Raw genomic sequence first — 18,849 nt, 5'->3', positions numbered from 1 at the left:
GGATAATGAAAAGAAAATGATAAAGAAAAAAATGTAGAGTGAAAGAAAAAACTGGTAAAAAAAAAAAAAAAAAAAAGGAAGAAAGAAAGAGAAAGACAGGAGACATTCTGGTGTCCAGCAGGGTGCTTTAACCCACATCTGCAATTTCTAGACACTGCAGGGAGATTGGGCTGGATAGGTCCCTCAAAGACAGGAACTCCTTACTAGCCCAGACAAATGCAAGACCCCACTTCTACTAAATGTGGAAAGAATCAGCAGTATATCACAGTGCTGACCTCCCAATACTGTCTTTCCAAAGACCAAGGCCAGACCATAAACACCCTTGACCATGAGCTAAAGGTCTCCTTGAGCCAGACCAGTTCTATGTCCTCCCTAGTCCAGGCCTCAGAATGATGCTCTATCCCATAAATAGAATACAAAATAAAATATAATAAAGCATATCATAAAAAAGAAAATAATAAAGATAAAGAAAATTATGTAAGGTGAAGAAAAAAAGGATATCTCCATTGTTTTATGAGAAATGTATGTGGGAAAGATAAAAAAAAAGTAGTAAAATATTGACCAAAAGATAAAAATAATAGAGATATTAAAAAGAAAGTAATAATAAAAGGGGCCTGGAAAACCATAGCAGAAATGGAGGAGCCTTTGCTATTGAAGAAAATAATAATGAAAAAAAAAATACAACCAAACTAAACATAACACAATAAAAAATAAAAAAACAACAACATTCTGTTAATTAAACTTTGGGACATTGAAATGGGACAGGGGAAATGACTGGATAGAAAGCATTATTCTATTCATTTATCTCCTAACCCTACAAAAAAAAACAACAACAACAACAACAACAAAACTTAAGGAAAAAAAATTAAGCAATGAAGAAAGGCCAGGTGTGGAAAAGTTAATATATGTATATATGTGTGTATATAAATAGCAATATATTGCCCGGGTACCTCTGGTACTGTGGTATTAGAACACATACATTGGTTTTTCTGTATAAGATGGGAGCTGGAAGCCACTGTCTAATTGCCAAGGAGACACAGTTCTGTCTTGCTGATTTATTTGCCCTCAGTTAGGACTTGGTCATTTCACTAGCATTCAATCCCATGGGATTGAGATCCTGAAGTTCTCACCAAATTTCTTAACAGGCACACCTTGACCTTCCAAACAGTGCTTCCTGGCAACAAAGTGGCTTTCCCAGAGGTGGCTGCCCACTGAATTGGGATCATGTAGCTCTCACCAAATTTCTAAGAGGCACACCTTAACCTTCCAAACAGCTCTCCCTGGCAACAAAGTGGCTTTCCCAAGGATGGCTGCCCAAGCTCAGCAGGCACACCAGAGCTGGTCATTCACTAGGACCCTGCAGACTGTTTCTCCTGGGATGCCATCCCCCAGTGGCAGTGCCCTGCTAGTAGCCAAGCCGATGGGAGTTCCAACCTGCTCAATGATTCAGTCCAAGCCAATGGATGCTGTTTCAGTTCACTCTCTTACTTAATTCCTTCTAAGGCAGCTCCATTGAGCAACCCAGTCTAAAACCAAAAAACTGTAGGACAGGTCTTTCTTGTTTCTTGTCCTCCTTTGGAGGGCCCAGGCAGCCTCTGCCCATACCCAGGCACTTGCCTTTTGTAGTGGTCTTCCTCAGCTCCTGACCTCCACTGGCTCCTGGAATCCCCTACTGCTTCACTATTCCCCCAGAAAGATGTGTCTGTGCAGGATCCCCCAGCCAGAGGTGGCTGGAGTCCTCTCTCCCTTTTCTCTCTGTGAGTGGCTGGTAAGGAGATGTCTCTAGTCTACCATCTTGCTCCACTTTCCTTGTTTCCTAATTTTTAGAATCTCATCAGTCTAGTACTGTTGCATTCCAAGTTATATAATATAGTGAACAAAACCAGAATTTTTCATAGTTAATGCCTGTAAGAAAGTATACATTTTATAAATGTCTCTAAGACTTTTGCTTAAGTTACCTGAAGGAAATGACATTGCTGAAAAACCACCCAACACTGAAGATTGCCAGGCAGTGTCCAAGTTAAGAATTAAATAGACTGGGCAGTGCCTGTGGCTCAGTGAGCAGGGCACCGGCCCCATATATGGAGGGTGGTGGGTTCAAACCCAGCCATGGCCAAACTGCAACAAAAAATAGCCAGACCTTATGGCGGGTGCCTGTAGTCCCAGCTACTCGGGAGGCTGAGGCAAGAGAATCGTCTAAGCCCAGGAGTTGGAGGTTGCTGTGAGCTGTGACAACACAGCACTCTACCTAGGGCGATAAAGTGAAACTCTGTCTCTAAAAAAAAAAAAAAAGAAATAGACACATTAGCTATTGTAACTGTTATATACTCCACATTTCCATTAAAAAGCTTTGGTGTATTATCAGTTAGATAAGGCTATATTAAAATTGACATAAAATAAGCTCTATTTTTTATTTTTTCATTGACAATTTTAAATGTAAATGTTCATAAAATAGGTTTTCTTATTTAAGTTATTCATGTAGACCTATTTTCGTCAAAACAAAAACTAGGACATTGTCATTAGCTGGAAATGTGGTCAGATTTTCTACTAACATTCTGTCTGAAAGCAGTGCTTAGCTTGGAAGTGCACATATGTATTTATGCACACATGCAAAAACTTTTAGTGAAAAAGAAAGTTTTAGACAGGTCTTGCATCAAATTACTCCGTTTTAAATGTTGCTGTGGAAACAGATTAGCCCTCTGGAAGTGCAAAACCATGCTTGAGTCTAATGCAAAGAACAATCCCTAGCATGAAAGACAAGAACAGCTGGGAGCTGAGGTAGTGTAAGCTGACATGCCAGACAGTAGCCAGACAAAGTGAGCCAGGCACCGTCTGGGAACAAAAGAGTATGGGGGCTCAGGGCGCAAATGCACAACGCAGAGACAACACAACAGCCCAGCTGTTCACTCTTATCATATCTAGGAAAATAAAGAGAATTCCAGGGACAAGGATTAAATTTGCTGAATGAATATTTAAAAAGAAAATAAACAAACAGGATCGCCTAATAAAGAAACAATTTCGACTTAGAAGCTTTTGACCAGACAGGGCAAGGAGGACTCTAGATGATGGTTTTGTACACTCATTGCTGACTTGTTTGGGATATAAAAGCTGAGAGTCGTTTTTTTCTCTTCCTGGGGTGCTGCCCTCTTGCTTTGTGGCTATTTGGGAAATTGCCTCCTTGGAGCCAAGCACCACAGGGCTCTTCTCTTCTAACACTGCCCCAAAGGGGTGAGGAACCTGCAGCCGTAAGGCCACCTGTGGCCTTCTAGTTCCTGAAGTGTGGCCTTTCAATGGAATCCAAATTTTACAGAACAATGTCTTTCATTAAAAGGAGTGCAGCAGGGAAAGATGAAGCTTTTCTTGCCTCCGTTGGTGCTTAAAAAAAGAACAATATTGAAATCAGAGGGCGGCAGGCTCCCTATCTCTGCAGGACTTCTGAGTCGTCTAAGTCACTTGGTGACTTCACTGAGCTGCAGTTTGCTGGAGCAAAGGTGGAGCTGCATTTGTTAAATGGGCTGACAAAAATGGCACGTGTGTAACCAAAGGAATTTTACCATAGGCTGGTCCACATAAACAAGAGGTTAAAGACATCTCCAAACTTCTAAATAAAAAACCCAGACACATCAGATATTAAATCATGAATTATGAGCTATGCATACATTTAAGAAATATGAATAAAAACAGGGAAGATAATTGTTTTTCGGATTATTTCAGTTCAGGGTCACAGGTGGCCAGAGCCCATCTCAGTAGTTCAGGGTACAAGGTGGACAAATAACCACAGTGTGAAGGACAACATCCCATCCCAGGACACACGCCCCTGCTCCCCACACACATGCTTATGCAAACTGAGAGCTTTTAGGCATGCTTCTATCTAGCATGGGCACACATCTTTAGGATGAGGGAGAAAACTGGGGTATCCAGAGAAAGCCCATGCAGAGATGGGCAGAAAATGCATCTACATAGCCAGAGGCCCTTTAGGAATTTCACTATTATTTCCTAATCAAGGTTCTAGGGAAACAATGATGATGTTCATCATTAAATGAAATGATGTCACACAAGGACCTGTCATATGCCACATGCTCTAAGAAATACCAAAGAGGGTAACAAGCCATCAACTACTTTTAATCCAGTATTTCCCTCATTTATTTAACCACAGAAACCTTCTATTACTTAACACCCAGAATGATGTTGTTTCTTAGAGTTTACTTTGGGAAACATTGGAGTAATTGTTCCCAAGGACATTTTCAGCTGTAAAATATGCATTATTTTCTGTAGTTTTCTACTTTTTTGACATGAGGTCAATGCTGGAAACTCACCCTGGGTTAGCACATGGAAGGAAGAGGTTCAGAATCTTGGAACACATCATAAAAACACACAAGGTGGCTTCTGTTTTGTATTGAAAGTATGGTCAAGTAGTAACTACAGGAGATTGTTTTTTTTGTTTGTTTGTTTGTGTGTTTTTTTCTTTTTTATTGTTGGGGATTCATTGAGGGTACAATAAACCAGATTACACTGATTGCACTTGTTAGGCAAAGTCCCTTTTGCAATCATGTCTTGCCCCCAAAAGGTGTGGCACATATCAAGGCCCCACCCCCTCCCTCCTTCCCTCTCTCTGTTCTTCCTTTCTCCACCCTTCCCTCCTTCTTTCTCTCTCTGCTCTCCACTCCCCCCACCCCCACTGTGTCCTTAATTGTCCTTATATCAGAACTGAGTACATAGGATTCATGCTTCTCCATTCTTGTGATGCTTTACTAAGAATAATGTCTTCCACTTCCATCCAAGTTAATACAAAGCATGTAAAGTCTCCATTTTTTTTAATGGCTGAATAGTATTCCGTGGTATACATATACCACAGCTTGTTAATCCATTCCTGGGTTGGTGGGCATTTAGGCTGTTTCCACATTTTGGCGATTGTAAATTGAGCTGCAATAAACAGTCTAGTACAAGTGTCCTTATGATAAAAGGATTTTTTTCCTTCTGGGTAGATGCCCAGTAATGGGATTGCAGGATCAAATGGGAGGTCTAGCTTGAGTTCCTTGAGAGTTCTCCATACTTCCTTCCAGAAAGGTTGTACTAGTTTGCAGTCCCACCAGCAGTGTAAAAGTGTTCCCTTCTCTCCACATCCTCGCCAGCATCTGCTGTTTTGAGATTTTGTGATGTGGGCCATTCTCACTGGGGTTAGATGGTATCTCAGGGTGGTTTTGATTTGCATTTCTCTAATAGATAGGGATGATGAACATTTTTTCATATGTTTGTTATCCATTTGTCTGTCTTCTTTAGAGAAGGTTCTATTCATGTCACTTACCCATTGGTATATGAGATTGTTGGCTTTTTTCATGTGAATTAATTTGAGTTCTCTGTAGATCCTAGTTATCAAGCTTTTGTCTGATTCAAAATATGCAAATATCCTTTCCCATTGTGTAAGTTGTTTGCTTTGGTTGTTGTCTCCTTAGCTGTACAGAAGCTTTTCAGTTTAATTAATTCTCATTTGTTTGTTTTTCTTGTTGTTGCAATTGCCATGGCAGTCTTCTTCATGAAGTCTTTCCCCAGCCAATATCTTCCAGTGTTTTTCCTATGCTTTCTTTGAGGATTTTTATTTTTTCATGCCTTAAATTTAAGTCCTCTATCCATCTTGAATCAATTTTTGTGAGTGGGGAAAGGTGTGGGTCCAGTTTCAGTCTTCTACATGTGGGTATCCAGTTCTCCCAACACCATTTATTGAATAGGGAGTCTTTTCCTCAAGGTATGTACTTGTTTGATTTATCGAAGATTAGGTGGTTGTAAGATGTTAGTTTCATTTCTTGGTTTTCTATCCAATTCCAAGTGTCTATGTCTCTATTCTTGTGCCAGTATCATGCTGTCTTGACCACTATGGCTTTGTAGTACAGCCTAAAATCTGGTATGCTGATGTGCCCAGCTTTATTTTTATTACTAAGAACTGTCTTAGCTATATGGGGTATTTTCTGGTTCCATACAAAATGCAGAATCGTTTTTTCCAAATCTTGAAAGTACGATGTTGGTATTTTGATAGGAATGGCATTGAATAGGTAGATTGCTTTGGGAAGTATAGCCATTTTAACAATATTGAATCTTCCCAGCCATGAGCATGGTATATTCTTCCATTTGTTAATATCCTCTGCTATTTCCTTTCTGAGGATTTTGTAATTTTCTTTGTAGAGGTCCTTCACCTCCTTTGTTAGGTATATTCCTGGGTACTTCATTTTCTTTGAAACTATGGTGAAGGCACATGTGTCCTTAATTGGCTTCTCATCTTGACTGTTATTGGTGTATACAAAGGCTACTGACTTGTGGACATTGATTTTATATCCTGAGACATTACTGTATTTTTTGATGACTTCCAGGAGTCTTGTGGTTGAGTCTTTGGGATTCTCAAAGTATAAGATCATGTCGTCAACAAAGAGGGAGAGTTTGACCTCCTCTGCTCCCATTTGGATTCCCTTTATTTCCTTGTCTTGCCTAATTGTATTGGCTAGAAATTCCAGCACTATACTGAATAGTAAAGGTGACAGAGGACAACTTTATTTGGTTCCAGTTCTAAGAGGAAAAGCTTTCAGTTTTACTCCATTCAGTGAAATATTAGCTGTAGGTTTGTCATAGATAGCTTCAATCAGTTTCAGAATTGTGCCGCCTACTCCTATACTCTTCAGTGATCTAATTAGAAAAGAATGCTGGATCTTATTGAATGCTTTTTCTGCATCTATGGAGAGAATCATATGATCTTTATTTTTACTTCTGTTAATATGGTGGATAACGTTTATGGGCTTGCGTATGTTAAACCGGCCTTGCCATCCCTGGGGTGAAACCTACTTGATCATGATGTATGACTTTTTTTTTTTTTCCTGTGCTTTTGGCTAGGTATATTTCTTTCTTTTTTTTTTTTTTTATTAAATCATAGCTGTGTACATTGATATGATCATGGGGCATCATTCACTAGCTTCACAGACCGTTTACCAAGTTTCACATATACCCTTGTAAGATGAACCGCTGGTGTAATCCCACCAATCCCCTTCCCTCTACCCACCTCTGTCCTCCCTCCCCTCCCTTTCCCCTTTCCCCCTATTAAAAATATTCAGTGGGGAAAAGATTTCCTATTTAACAAATCGTGCTGGGTGAACTGGCTGGCAACCTGTAGAAGACTGAAAGTGGACCCACACCTTTCACCATTAACTAAGATAGACTCTCACTGGATCAAAGATTTAAACTTAAGACATGAAACTATAAAAATACTAGAGGAGAGTGCAGGGAAAACCCTTGATGAAATCAGTCCTGGTGAGTATTTTATGAGGAGGACCCCCTGGGCAATTGAAGCAGCTTCAAAAATACTACTGGGACTTGATTAAACTAAAACGCTTCTGCACAGCCAAGAACACAGTAAGTAAAGCAAGCAAACAGCCCTCAGAATGGGAAAAGACATGTGCAGGTTATGTCTCCGACAAAGGTTTAATAACCAGAATCCACAGAGAACTCAAACGCATTAGCAAGAATAGAACAAGGGATCCCATCGCAGGCTGGGCAAGGGATTTGAAGAGAAACTTCTCTGAAGAAGACAGGCGCGCGGCCTTCAGACATATGAAAAAATGCTCATCATCTTTAATCATCAGAGAAATGCAAATCAAAACTACTTTGAGATATCATCTAACTCCAGTGAGACTAGCCTATATCACAAAATCCCAAGACCAGAGACGTTGGCACGGATGTGGAGAAAATGGAACACTTTTGCACTGCTGGTGGGAAAGCAAATTAATACATTCCTTTTGGAAAGAGATACGGAGAACACTTAGAGATCTAAAAATAGATCTGCCATTCAATCCTATAATCCCTCTACTGGACATATACCCAGAGGACCAAAAATCAAATCATAACAAAGATATTTGTACCAGAATGTTTATTGCAGCCCAATTCATAATTGCTAAGTCATGAAGAAGCCCAAGTGCCCACTGATCCATGAATGGATTAATAAATTGTGGTATATGTACACCATGGAATATTATGCAGCCTTAAAGAAAGATGGAGACTTTACCTCTTTCATGTTTACATGGATGGAGCTGGAACATATTCTTCTTAGTAAAGTATCTCAAGAATGGAAGAAAAAGCACCCAATGTACTCAGCCCTACTATGAAACTAATTTAGGGTTTTCACATGATGTATGACTTTTTTGATGATAAGCTGTAATGTATTGGCTAGGATTTTGTTGAGAATTTTTGCATCTATATTCATTAATGAAATTGGTCTGAAATTCTCTTTTTTAGTGGGGTCTTTTCCTGGTTTTAGTATCAGGGTGATGTTTGCTTTGTAGAACATGTCGGGGAAGATTCCTTCCTCCTCAACTTTTTCAAATAATTTCTGCAGTACGGGAATAAGCTCTTCCTTGAAGGTTTGTTAGAATTCTGGTGTGAAGCCATCTGAACTAGGGCATTTTTTTGTTGGAAGCTTTTTTATTGTTTCTTTAATCTCAGTGCTTGAAATTGGTTTGTTCAGGAGCTCTATTTCTTCCTGGCTAAGTCTAGGGAGAGGGTGTGATTCCAAATATTGATCCACTTCTTTTACATTCTCAAATTTCTGGGCGTAGAGTTTCTGGTAGTATTTTGAGATGATCTCTTGTATCTCTGTGGCATCAGTTGTTATTTCCCCTTTATCATTTCTGACTGAGGTTACTAGAGATTTTGCTTTTCTATTTCTAGTTAGTCTGGTCAAAAGTTTATCTATTTTTTTTTTTTTTTTCAAAAAACCAACTCCTTGTTTCATTAATTTTCTGAATGATTCTTTTGTTTTCAATTTCATTGATCTCTGATTTGATTTTGGATGTTTATTTTCTTCTCCTGGGTTTAGGATTAGATTTTTCTTCATTTTCCAATTCCATAAGATGGCTTGCGAGTTTGTTGATGCTCTCTCTTTCTGTTTTTCGAATGTAAGCATCTTAAGTGATAAATTTTCCTCTCAAAACTGCTTTTGCAGTATCCCATAGGTTTTGGTAGCTTGTGTCTTCATTGTTGTTATGCTCAAGGAAGTTAATGATTTCCTGTTTTATTTCTTCTGGCACCCACCTGTCATTCAACAGAAGGTTGTTTAATTTCCATGCCTTTGTATGTGGTTGAACGTTTTTGTTAGAGTTGAGTTCCACCTTTAGTGCCTTATGATCTGAGAAGATACAAGGTAAATTTTCAATTCTTTTGATCTGTTGATGTTTGTTTTGTGTCCTAGGATATGATCAATTTTGAAGTATGTTCCATGAGGTGATGAGAAGAATGTATATTCTTTATCTTTGGGATGTAGGGTTCTATATGCATCTATCAAGCACAGTTGTTCTGGGGGCTCATTTAAATCTCTTATATCTTTGTTTAATTTCTGTTTAGAGGATCTGTCCAGCTCTGTAGGAGGAGTGTTAAAGTTCCCTGCTATTATGGTATTATTGGATATCATATTGCTCAGACTGAATAAAGTCTGTTTGAAGAATCTGAGAGCATTTAAATTGGGTGCATAAATATTTAGAATTGAAATGTCTTCTTGTTGTATTTTTTCCCTTGACCAATATAAAGTGACCATCTTTGTCATTTTTGACTTTAGTTGCTTTAAATCCACATGTATCTGAAAATAAGATTGCAAGTCCTCTTTTCTTCTGAATTCCATTTGCCTGAAAAATTGTCTTCCAACCCTTGACTTGGAGTTCTAATTTGCCTTTTGAAGCCAGGTGTGTTTCCTGCAGACAGGAAATCGATGGCTTGTGTTTTTTAATCCAGTCAGCCAATCTATGTCTCTTCAGTGGGGAATTCAATCCACTAACATTTTTTGAGGTAAATGATACTTATGGTAGTATTCTATTCATCTTATTTTGTGAGAGTCCATTGCTTAGTTTTATCTTTTGCATCAGTGTGGAAGTTAGGTTCTGTCCTTTAGTTTCTGAGTTCTTACTTCACTGATGATCCATTGTGATGGTAAGTGTGTAGAACAGGTTGAAGCATTTCCTGTAGAGCTAGTCTTATTGTGGCAAATTTCCTCAATGTTTGTATATCAGTAAATGATTTGATTTCTCCATCAATTTTAAAGCTTAGCTTAGCAGGATATTTAATTCTGGGCTGGAAATTGTTCTGTTTAAGTAGATTAAAGGTAGATCACCATTGTCTTCCTACTTGGAAAGTTTCATTAGAGAAGTGTGCAGTCACCCTGATGGATGTGCCCCTGTGGGTCAACTGGTGCTTACTCCTAGCAGCTTGATAATCTTTCTTTTGTCTTGATTTGTCTTGATAGGTTCATCACAATGTGTCTTGGAGAAGCTAAGTTAGAGTTGAGGCGACCTGGGTCTGATATCCCTCTGAAAGGAGTGTGTCAGAATCTTTGGTGATATTTGGGAAATTTTCATTTACAATATTCTCTAGTATGGTTTCCATTCCCCTGGGGCATTCTTCTTCCCCTTCTGGGATTCCTATAACTCGTATGTTTGAATGCTTCATAAAGTCCCATAATTCTGACAGTGAACGTTCTGCTTTCTCTCTCCTTTTCTGCCTCTTTAGCTATCTAAGTATCTCAAGAACTTTGTCCTCTACCTCTGAAATTCTTTCTTCTGCATGATCTAACCTATTGCTGATACTTTCTATTGCATCTGTAAGTTCCCTAATTGACAGTTTCAGTTCCTTCAGCTCTGCTGTATCCTTTCTACATTCTTTATATCGTTCATCTCTTATTTGGTTTTGTTTTTGGATTTCCTTTTGGTTATTTTCCACTTTATCAGCACTTTCCTTCATTGTTTCCATCATTTCCTTCATTGTTTGCATCATGTGTATTCTAAATCCCCCTCCTGTCATTCCTAACATTTCTTTATAGGTGGAATCCTGTGTAGTAGCTACCTCACGGTCCCTTGGAGAGGTTGTTCTGGGCTGGTTCTTCATGTTGCCAGGAGTTTTCTGCTGATTATTCCTCATGAGTGATTTCTTTTATCTGTTTCCTTGCCCTAATTTTCCTTTCACTTCATCTTGCTCTTTAAGTTGCCATGCATGTGGACTAGGGTTTCATGAGTCCTTTTGGTACAGGACCATAAGAATGAGAAGGTTGAAGAGCGAGAAGGTATAAAAGAAATGGGGGGAAAATGAAAGAAAAAAAGAAAAGAAAGAAAAAGAGAAAGGAGAGGGGTGGATAAAAGGGAATATTGACAAAAAGAAAAAAGGCACAAAAATAGGGAGTCAGAGCAATATAGGTGTACAGTAGGGTACTTTGACACAACCATAGAAAATCCCCAACTTCTGGGGCTGCCGGGTTGGGTGGTTCCCTTGAGGTCAGCAGCTCTTTGTTAGCCCGATTGGGCACAGTACCCCACCTCCACCAAGTAGAGAGGAAAGGCAAAAATGCTATAAATCAAACCAAAACAAGCAAACAGAAAATTGGGGGGGAAACCAAATAATAGGGGTAGAAACACTAACAAATGTGAAGTTCTAATTATTGAAAAAGGCAACAGTGGAAAATTGTATTTAAATTAGAAAAATGAAGAAAGAAAAGAAAGAGAAAAAAGAGAAGAAAAATCTATAGGGAAAAGGTTGAAATTAAAAATCAAAACAACAACAAAAATACCCCAAAATAAAGCAGTATGTTATATATATGGGCAACAGGTGATCTTCTGGGGTATGAGCTGTTAATCACAATGCTGATATGACTGGAGGCCTCTGCTGATTTCTCAAATCTTGCAGGGTGGAGACCCTAAATCTCTCCTCAGCCCTCTTAAAAGGCACTTTAAACTTCTAAACTTGGCTAAGCAGAAGCTTTCCCAGGAAAGTGCTTGTCACTGGGATCACTGCTGAAGAGGCTATCCACTTACCCAGTGTGTCAAAACGGGTCTCACTCTGCCCCTGAGGGTTAAGGCTTTAAGATGGCTCAGTCCACATCTTTAGGGCTTCTCAGTCACTAGATTACTAGCCCCTGCCTGATTCTTGCTCTGCAACCCTGAAGGCAGAGATTTCTGGGGGCAGTTCTCTCCCAATGGCTCCGCGTGTCCCATAGCTGAACACTATTAGTTCAGTCTAGCTCAGCGGCTCAGTCTCGGGCCCTAGACAATGCCCAAAGTACTCTGCACTCCTGCCCAAGCTCTACCAAGGAAGTTCAACTGAGTACCAAGTCCAAAAACACCAAAACAGCTCACAGGTAAGGCCTTTCCAGTTTGCAGTCTCAGTGCTGCTGTACTTATAGCTTTCGGCGGGATCAGACCAAATGAACACATGCAACCACTCACCAGTTTTCCACTGCTTTTGTCCTCCTCTTGGGGTCTACAGGTTTCTCGCTGACTCCTTGTGTCCTCAAAGGGATGATTGTAGGCAGATCCCACCAGCCAGAGATGCCTGGATTCTTGATTCCCCAGACTCACTGTGCCCAGTTGCAAGGAAGCTGTTACTTAGCCACCATCTTGCTCCCATCCTCTAAAAAGGCAACTACAGGCAGATTGTATAAGAAAGTGGGTGCTGGCGCCTGTGGCTCAGTGAGTAGGGTGCCGGCCCCATATGCCGAGGGTGGCGGGTTCAAACCCAGCCCCCACCAAACTGCAACAAAAAAATAGCCGGGCGTTGTGGTGGGCGCCTGTAGTCCCAGCTACTTGGGAGGCTGAGGCAAGAGAATCACGTAAGCCCAAGAGTTAGAGGTTGCTGTGAGCCGTGTGACGCCACGGCACTCAACCCAAGGGCGGAACAGTGAGACTCTGTCTCTACAAAAAAAAAAAAAAAAGAAAGCGGGTGCTATCCTGGCCCCCAGAGGGTATATGAAATGCAAGTCAAGCTTTTATCCTCAGGTAGCATTGGGATAATGTAGCTTTAAAGTAGCATAAAGAAGCTGGGTGTGGTGGTTCACACATTCTAGCATTCTGGGAGGCTGAGGCAGGTAGATTGCTTGGCCTCAGGGGTTCAAGACCAGCCTGAGCAAGAGCTAGACCCTATCTCTACCAAAAATAGAAATACTAGCCGGGTATAGTGGTATGGCTGAGGCAAGAGGCTGAGGCTCTGGAGGCTGAGGCAGAAGGATTGCTTGAGTCCAAAAGACTGAGGTTGCCATGGGCTATGTTGATGCCGCAGCACTCTACCCAGAGCTGCAGAGTGAGGCTCTGTCCTCAGCTTTATCACTAATTAATAGGGCAATTTTGAGCAAACAATTTAACCTCCCTAAATCTCAATCTCTTCTTTCTATATAAAAAAGATAACTGTCATGTTCACCATTATAATGCCTGACACATCATAAGTGCTTGCTAAAGGTTAGAACAAAAATAAATTCAGTAATAGGAAATTAGGATGAGGTTTAAAAAAAGAAACAGTGAATTGCCCTAAAAAAAAAAAAACTGAGGAAAGTCTTTCTGATGACATGTTTATCAATTTAAATCACAGAAGACTAATATCTAAACTTAACAACCAATGTTATTCATACTGCATAGTTTTGCCTTCCTTTACCCCAGATTTATTCTTTCAGGGATACTCTTTCCAAAACACAAACACAATCATATCATATCATCTGTCTACTTAAAATTTTGCAATGCCTCCTTACTGTCTAAAAGGTGAGAGTTAATGTGTTTCACCCCAGTCATCACCTGACTAGTGATTCCCTCATCTCCCACACAGCACCCACCCAGCCCACCCTGCCCCAGTTTCACTCACTACTGATCACACCCTGAATACACTTGTGTACCATGTCGAGGCCTTAACACTGGCTGCTCCCTCAGTTTGCCACACCCTCTCCCTCACTCATCTGCTTGTTTCTTTATTCTAGACTCTGACTCATGTCACCTCTTCTGTAAGCCCTTCCCAAGTATCCTCCAACCCCTACCTCATCCCAGGACACCCCTCCCCAAGGGCCAGCTCTGTCCTCTGGGTGTCCTGTACGCCACTGCAGCCTCCTCTGAAAGAAGCCCTGAACTGTTCTGCCTCCTGTCAGCCCCCAGCTCCAGGAAGCTTTCTCCCGGAGGGCCCAAGGTCTCACAGAGAAGGCCCTGGACAAACACCTGCTCAAGGAAGGAGTTCCAAAATAGGGGAGCATGCCTGGAAACTGTCTTACCAAACAAATGCTATTGTGGCGTGGAAGAGACATTTCCCCTGACCAATTTCTTTAAGCTGCAAATTCATATAAGCTTGTATCCCTGAAGAACCATAAGCAAAAGTACAAGTGCGAATCACAAGTTTGAAAAAAAATCTGCCGTAGAGGTGAGAGTTAACATCTTTAGCAGTTAGAAAAAGCAAATGTAACAAATGCAAAATGAAGACCTTGCCTACACAACTCAGGCTGTTGGCTTTAGGATAGCCGGGAGTGCTGGTTTCTGTGGGAAGCTGATCTGGGCATTCTTGGATAGGACTGTAGATAGGGTCAGGAAGCCTGCTGCTGAATTTCTTTTCCTTTTTTTCCTTTACTATCATTTTAATTGATACACAGTAACTGTACATATTTATAGGGTACAGTGTGATATTTCCACACATATATACAATGTATAAGGATCAAAGCAGGGTAATTAGCACATATATCACCGAAAACATTTATAATTTCTTTGTGAGTTGTTTTTTTTGTTTAATAGTATTCATAATACAACCTGAGTCTCAGGAAGTGTCTAGGTTTAAATCCAGGTTCCACTTTTTTCCAGCTTTGAAAATGGGAACAAATTTCCAGTCCTTTTTCCAGGGCCAACCCTATGGTAATCACTTGTTAACTGTTAGCTGTGCTCTTTTTACTATTATTTGTGCTGTTGCCATTTTGTTGTTGTTTTTTTTTTTGCTATATAAAATTGTTTAAGTGTGGTGCATGGGGCAGTATGTTCTTTGAGCAGCTCCAGCCAAGCTGAAGCTCTTTCTTTTCATATGTAACAAACGTGGAGAGGAAGGTAAGGAAGACCACAAAAGATTAAATGTGGTAATCCTGATATGAAATTACTCATCAACTGTGAAGAGCTATTGAACTGTTAGTTTATGTTGTTTATCTTATCTAAACTGAGTTTAAATAAAACTCAGATGTGTTAGTTTGATGGGGGACCTCTAGGTGTGTTAGTTTGATGGGGGACCAAGTGTTATAAAAAGTATGAGCTAATTAGAAATTACAATCATAAAATAATTTCTGAAACATCTCACCAGCATAAGTATTTGGTTTAGAAGCCCTTGCTAATCCCAGAGTTTCAAGATTACTTATTTTTCCAGATGGCATCCCAGATCTACCTAAAGCTTTGCAAAATCTCTCTTCCTTAAGACGATGGGTAATTGAATAAAAAGAATGAAACTGACTCTACAAATATCTGGTTAATACATTTACGCCCTGCTCGGTACTTCAGTAATTTAACAGGGAGCAGAAACAGGTTGAAGGAGCAGGTCCTGGAACATCATTCACTTAGCAAACAGCCGTGACCTTGGGAGAGCTGCAAATGTGAGCCCATGTGTATAACAAGCTCGTTTTTTGGATTGTTTTTATTTTCTCTTTTAGTAATGACGTGACTCTGGAGACATTCTCTTAGGGGAGACTCTGGCTAAATGACTAGCAGGATGATTGATTAACAAGATGTTTTGTTTCCATTGTCTCACAGATAAGTACAACTATTCTGTCATCTAACATGCTAACTCCTACGTTATCGATACAGTCGCTCATAAATTATGAATAAACACAAAATACACAGAGATGGAAATTGCCGATTTCTTTCCAAGAGCACAATCTGGGGATTGATTTTATTATTTACATGGAATTATAAGCACAATTATTTCCTCCTTCAACTATGACCACAGAGAACATTTTAAACCAGGATGTGGGGGCTGAACAGCCCAGAAGGCCATGTCAGAAGGATGAGATGGGCCTGTTCCTGGAGTTCTAGCCTGTACTCCGTGTCCACACCACAGCAGAGGTGAGCACCAGGCCTGGGCAGCATTTAGATTTTGATTTCCTTCATTCTTCGTTTTTTTTTCCTTTGACATTTAGCTTAGCTAGCCATGGTAGATGGTTTTCAGTTTCAATTACAAACCTCAAGATGGAATTCAACTGAATTATCATTTAGAACACTGGAGTGCCATGAAGGGATCCTAGGTGTGCCTTGAAAAAATTTAAAGATCATGAATTATTTTCAAAAGAAGTTCAAAGCATAGTAAACATATATTTTTTTACTTTTTCTTTTTTTTACCAACACAATTTAAGTGTGCCATAGAAGTTCAACTATAGGTTCAAGTGTGCTGTGAGAGAAACAAAAAAGGTTGAAAAATGATGATTTAGAATAATTTGATATGTTAGTTATACTAAAAATTTGGAATATCGTTAAAAAGTGCTCTCTATGTATCTTAAATTCAAATATAAAGGGGCCCTCTGTATTCTTTTTTAAATAGCCATATTGAGCTATAATTGATATACAAAAACTGGGATTATTTAATGTATATAAAAATTTGACAAGTTTGGAGATATCCACACACCAATAAAACCGTTACCAAAATCAAATTAATAAACATACAGTTTCTTCCTGCCCCTGTGAGCTTTGTTCTGGAAGGGATGGAAGGTTGTTAGTATTTTTGTTTTGATCTGTTTGGGGGCTTTTTTGGTGTTTCTGTTTTTTGTAGTAAGAACATTTAACATGAGACCCTTTTAAATATTTTAGTGTGTGATTTTGAATCATCAGCTCTAGGTACTATTTTGTACAGCATATCTCTACAACTTGTTCATCTTACATCACTGAAATTTTAAGCCTGCCGAACAACTCCCATTTCCCTTCTCCCAGGCTCTGGAAATTACCATTATGCTCTCTATTTATTTTGGTGGGGCTGTTTTACGTAGCTCGTATCGGTGATTGGCTTGTGTGATCCTTGTGTGATTGGCTTATCACATTTAGCATAATGTCTTCCAGTTCCATCCACAACGCTGAATTTGTATCTGCTAAGTCTGACAACCCTTATTGCAATCAGCCCATGAGAAGGAAGGCCTGACCTCTCTCCCATGCGTATTTGCCACTGAAGAGAAAATGAAAGGTGAATTTCCACAGACTCGGGGGTCTAGGCAAATGGCCCCTCTGCCATGTCTTGGTTCCAAATACAAAAAAAGAAACAGCTCCTCTGATGCTAAGAAGATACCAGTCACCTTCTTCACCTGAGCGAACTTTTCCCCTGTCTTCCTCTAACTCTTACTTAACTAGGAGCAGAGCATGGGAAAGTAATTAAAAGCATTTCAACCCAAAGCCAAAATATACAAATTGCAAAGCAAACACTTGTAACAGAGAGAAAGTGTTCCTTGATTGCCTTGGTTTTCTTACTCCTTTTTTTTTTAATGATTAATGTATGTTGGAATTAATCCCTCTTTTCTAGGATATTTCTGTGAGTCAAGTGGGAGGAAAGAACAAGGGTTTGGGGTTTATACAAAATAGTTTCAAATTCCACCTTCAGGACACCCGAGGTACATGAACTTTATTTCGTCATATTTTTATCTGTAAAGTGGGAACAATAATACAGTATCACCATTTCAGAACTATTTTGATTTTAAAAATATTTAAAATTATTATTATTTAAAGGATAATATTATTTCAACCCAGCCCTGGCCAAAAAAAAAAAAAAATAAATAAAAGATATTTTATAAGACCCAAAATGTTGGGTCTCCTCCTTCCCCTTCTGAGTTAAGATGCTTCAAAGGGTCTATTCGTTCTTTCATCTCTTCACTTTTTAAACTATAAACACAGTCAAAGTGCCATCTCTTTAGCCAACACCAGGCTTCTTCCTCACAGCATTGTTTGGGGCCCAAGGATTACCTGCTCTTCCTGCTTTCTATCTATCCTCACTCCTACTCCCCTAACCCATGTCTACCCTATAAGCCTCTTGGCTTGGGTAGGAATCATTATAACTTCAAATCTATAGATAGTCAACTAAGCTGTTTTTGTGTGTACCTAATATTTTTTAGGAGAGATTACCTAAAATTATTAACAATCACTCTCTGGGTTCAGAAATAATTGTGAGTGCTGGTGAAATGTTATAGGGCTATTACGGTTTCCAATTTTTAAAGTATAAGTGTACAGTACAGTATGTTCATAATAACTGAATATCACAATAGGAATGAGTTGCCAGACATCAAACCAATAGAAAGCAGAGATGGATCCCGGATCTTGCTCTTCTGACTTCAAATGCCTATGTGAAGGCCAATTTCCACCTAGGAAGCTGTCTTTCTGGCACCATCCACTTGTCCTGGTAATCTTTTTATTTATTTATTTTTTATTAAATCATAACTGTATACATTGATATGATCATGGAGCATCATACACTCGCTTCATAGACCATTTGACACATTTTCATCACAATGGTTAACATAGCCTTCCTGGCATTATCTCAGTTACTGTGCCAAAACATTTATATTCTACATTTACCAAGTTTCGCAAATACCCCTGTAAGATACACTTGTCCTGGTAATCTTACATGTACAGTAATAAATATTCAAAAGTGAATATACCCCATCCACCCTAATGGATCATGATGTCCTTGAGAACGTGATCCATGCCCTGTACTTGCGTAAGATGGTATCATACACATTCTAAGTGTTTAGTAAATGTGTATTGACTGAACGATTTCCTATTAACTACAATTTTTCGTTGTCTTTTCCTGACTTATAAACAAACCCTTCTAGTCAAGAAAATGTGAAAATATTCACTTTACTTGGCCTCTGTCAATAAAACTGGCTCACTTTTAATATCCTTTCTACAATAACTAAATACCCTTTACACATACATTGTAGACACTCAGGGAAGAATGTTTCCTTATAGCTCATCTACTTTTCACCCTGCCTAAAGCATAAATGCCCTGAGGTGATCTTCCAATTTCTGCCTAATGAAGGTTAGTGCCAGGGAGGGCTACATGGTAAAGCCACTTGGAACTCAGGCTTAC

General features: G+C 39.5%; 1 non-coding gene across 1 annotated transcript; it reads left to right on the top strand.

The window, feature by feature from the left end:
• The first annotated feature begins 707 nt into the window (after positions 1-707).
• LOC128566204 (small nucleolar RNA SNORA36 family) lies at positions 708-822 on the top strand. Its single transcript, XR_008374492.1, has one exon. It is a non-coding gene; the product is annotated as a small nucleolar RNA SNORA36 family (small nucleolar RNA).
• Positions 823-18,849: the final 18,027 nt, after the last annotated feature.

The sequence above is a fragment of the Nycticebus coucang genome, chromosome 14, assembly GCF_027406575.1.
Source record: "Nycticebus coucang isolate mNycCou1 chromosome 14, mNycCou1.pri, whole genome shotgun sequence".
NCBI lineage: Eukaryota > Metazoa > Chordata > Mammalia > Primates > Lorisidae > Nycticebus > Nycticebus coucang.
Note: the sequence above shows the minus strand (reverse complement) of the source record. Positions and strands in the feature narration are given on the sequence as shown.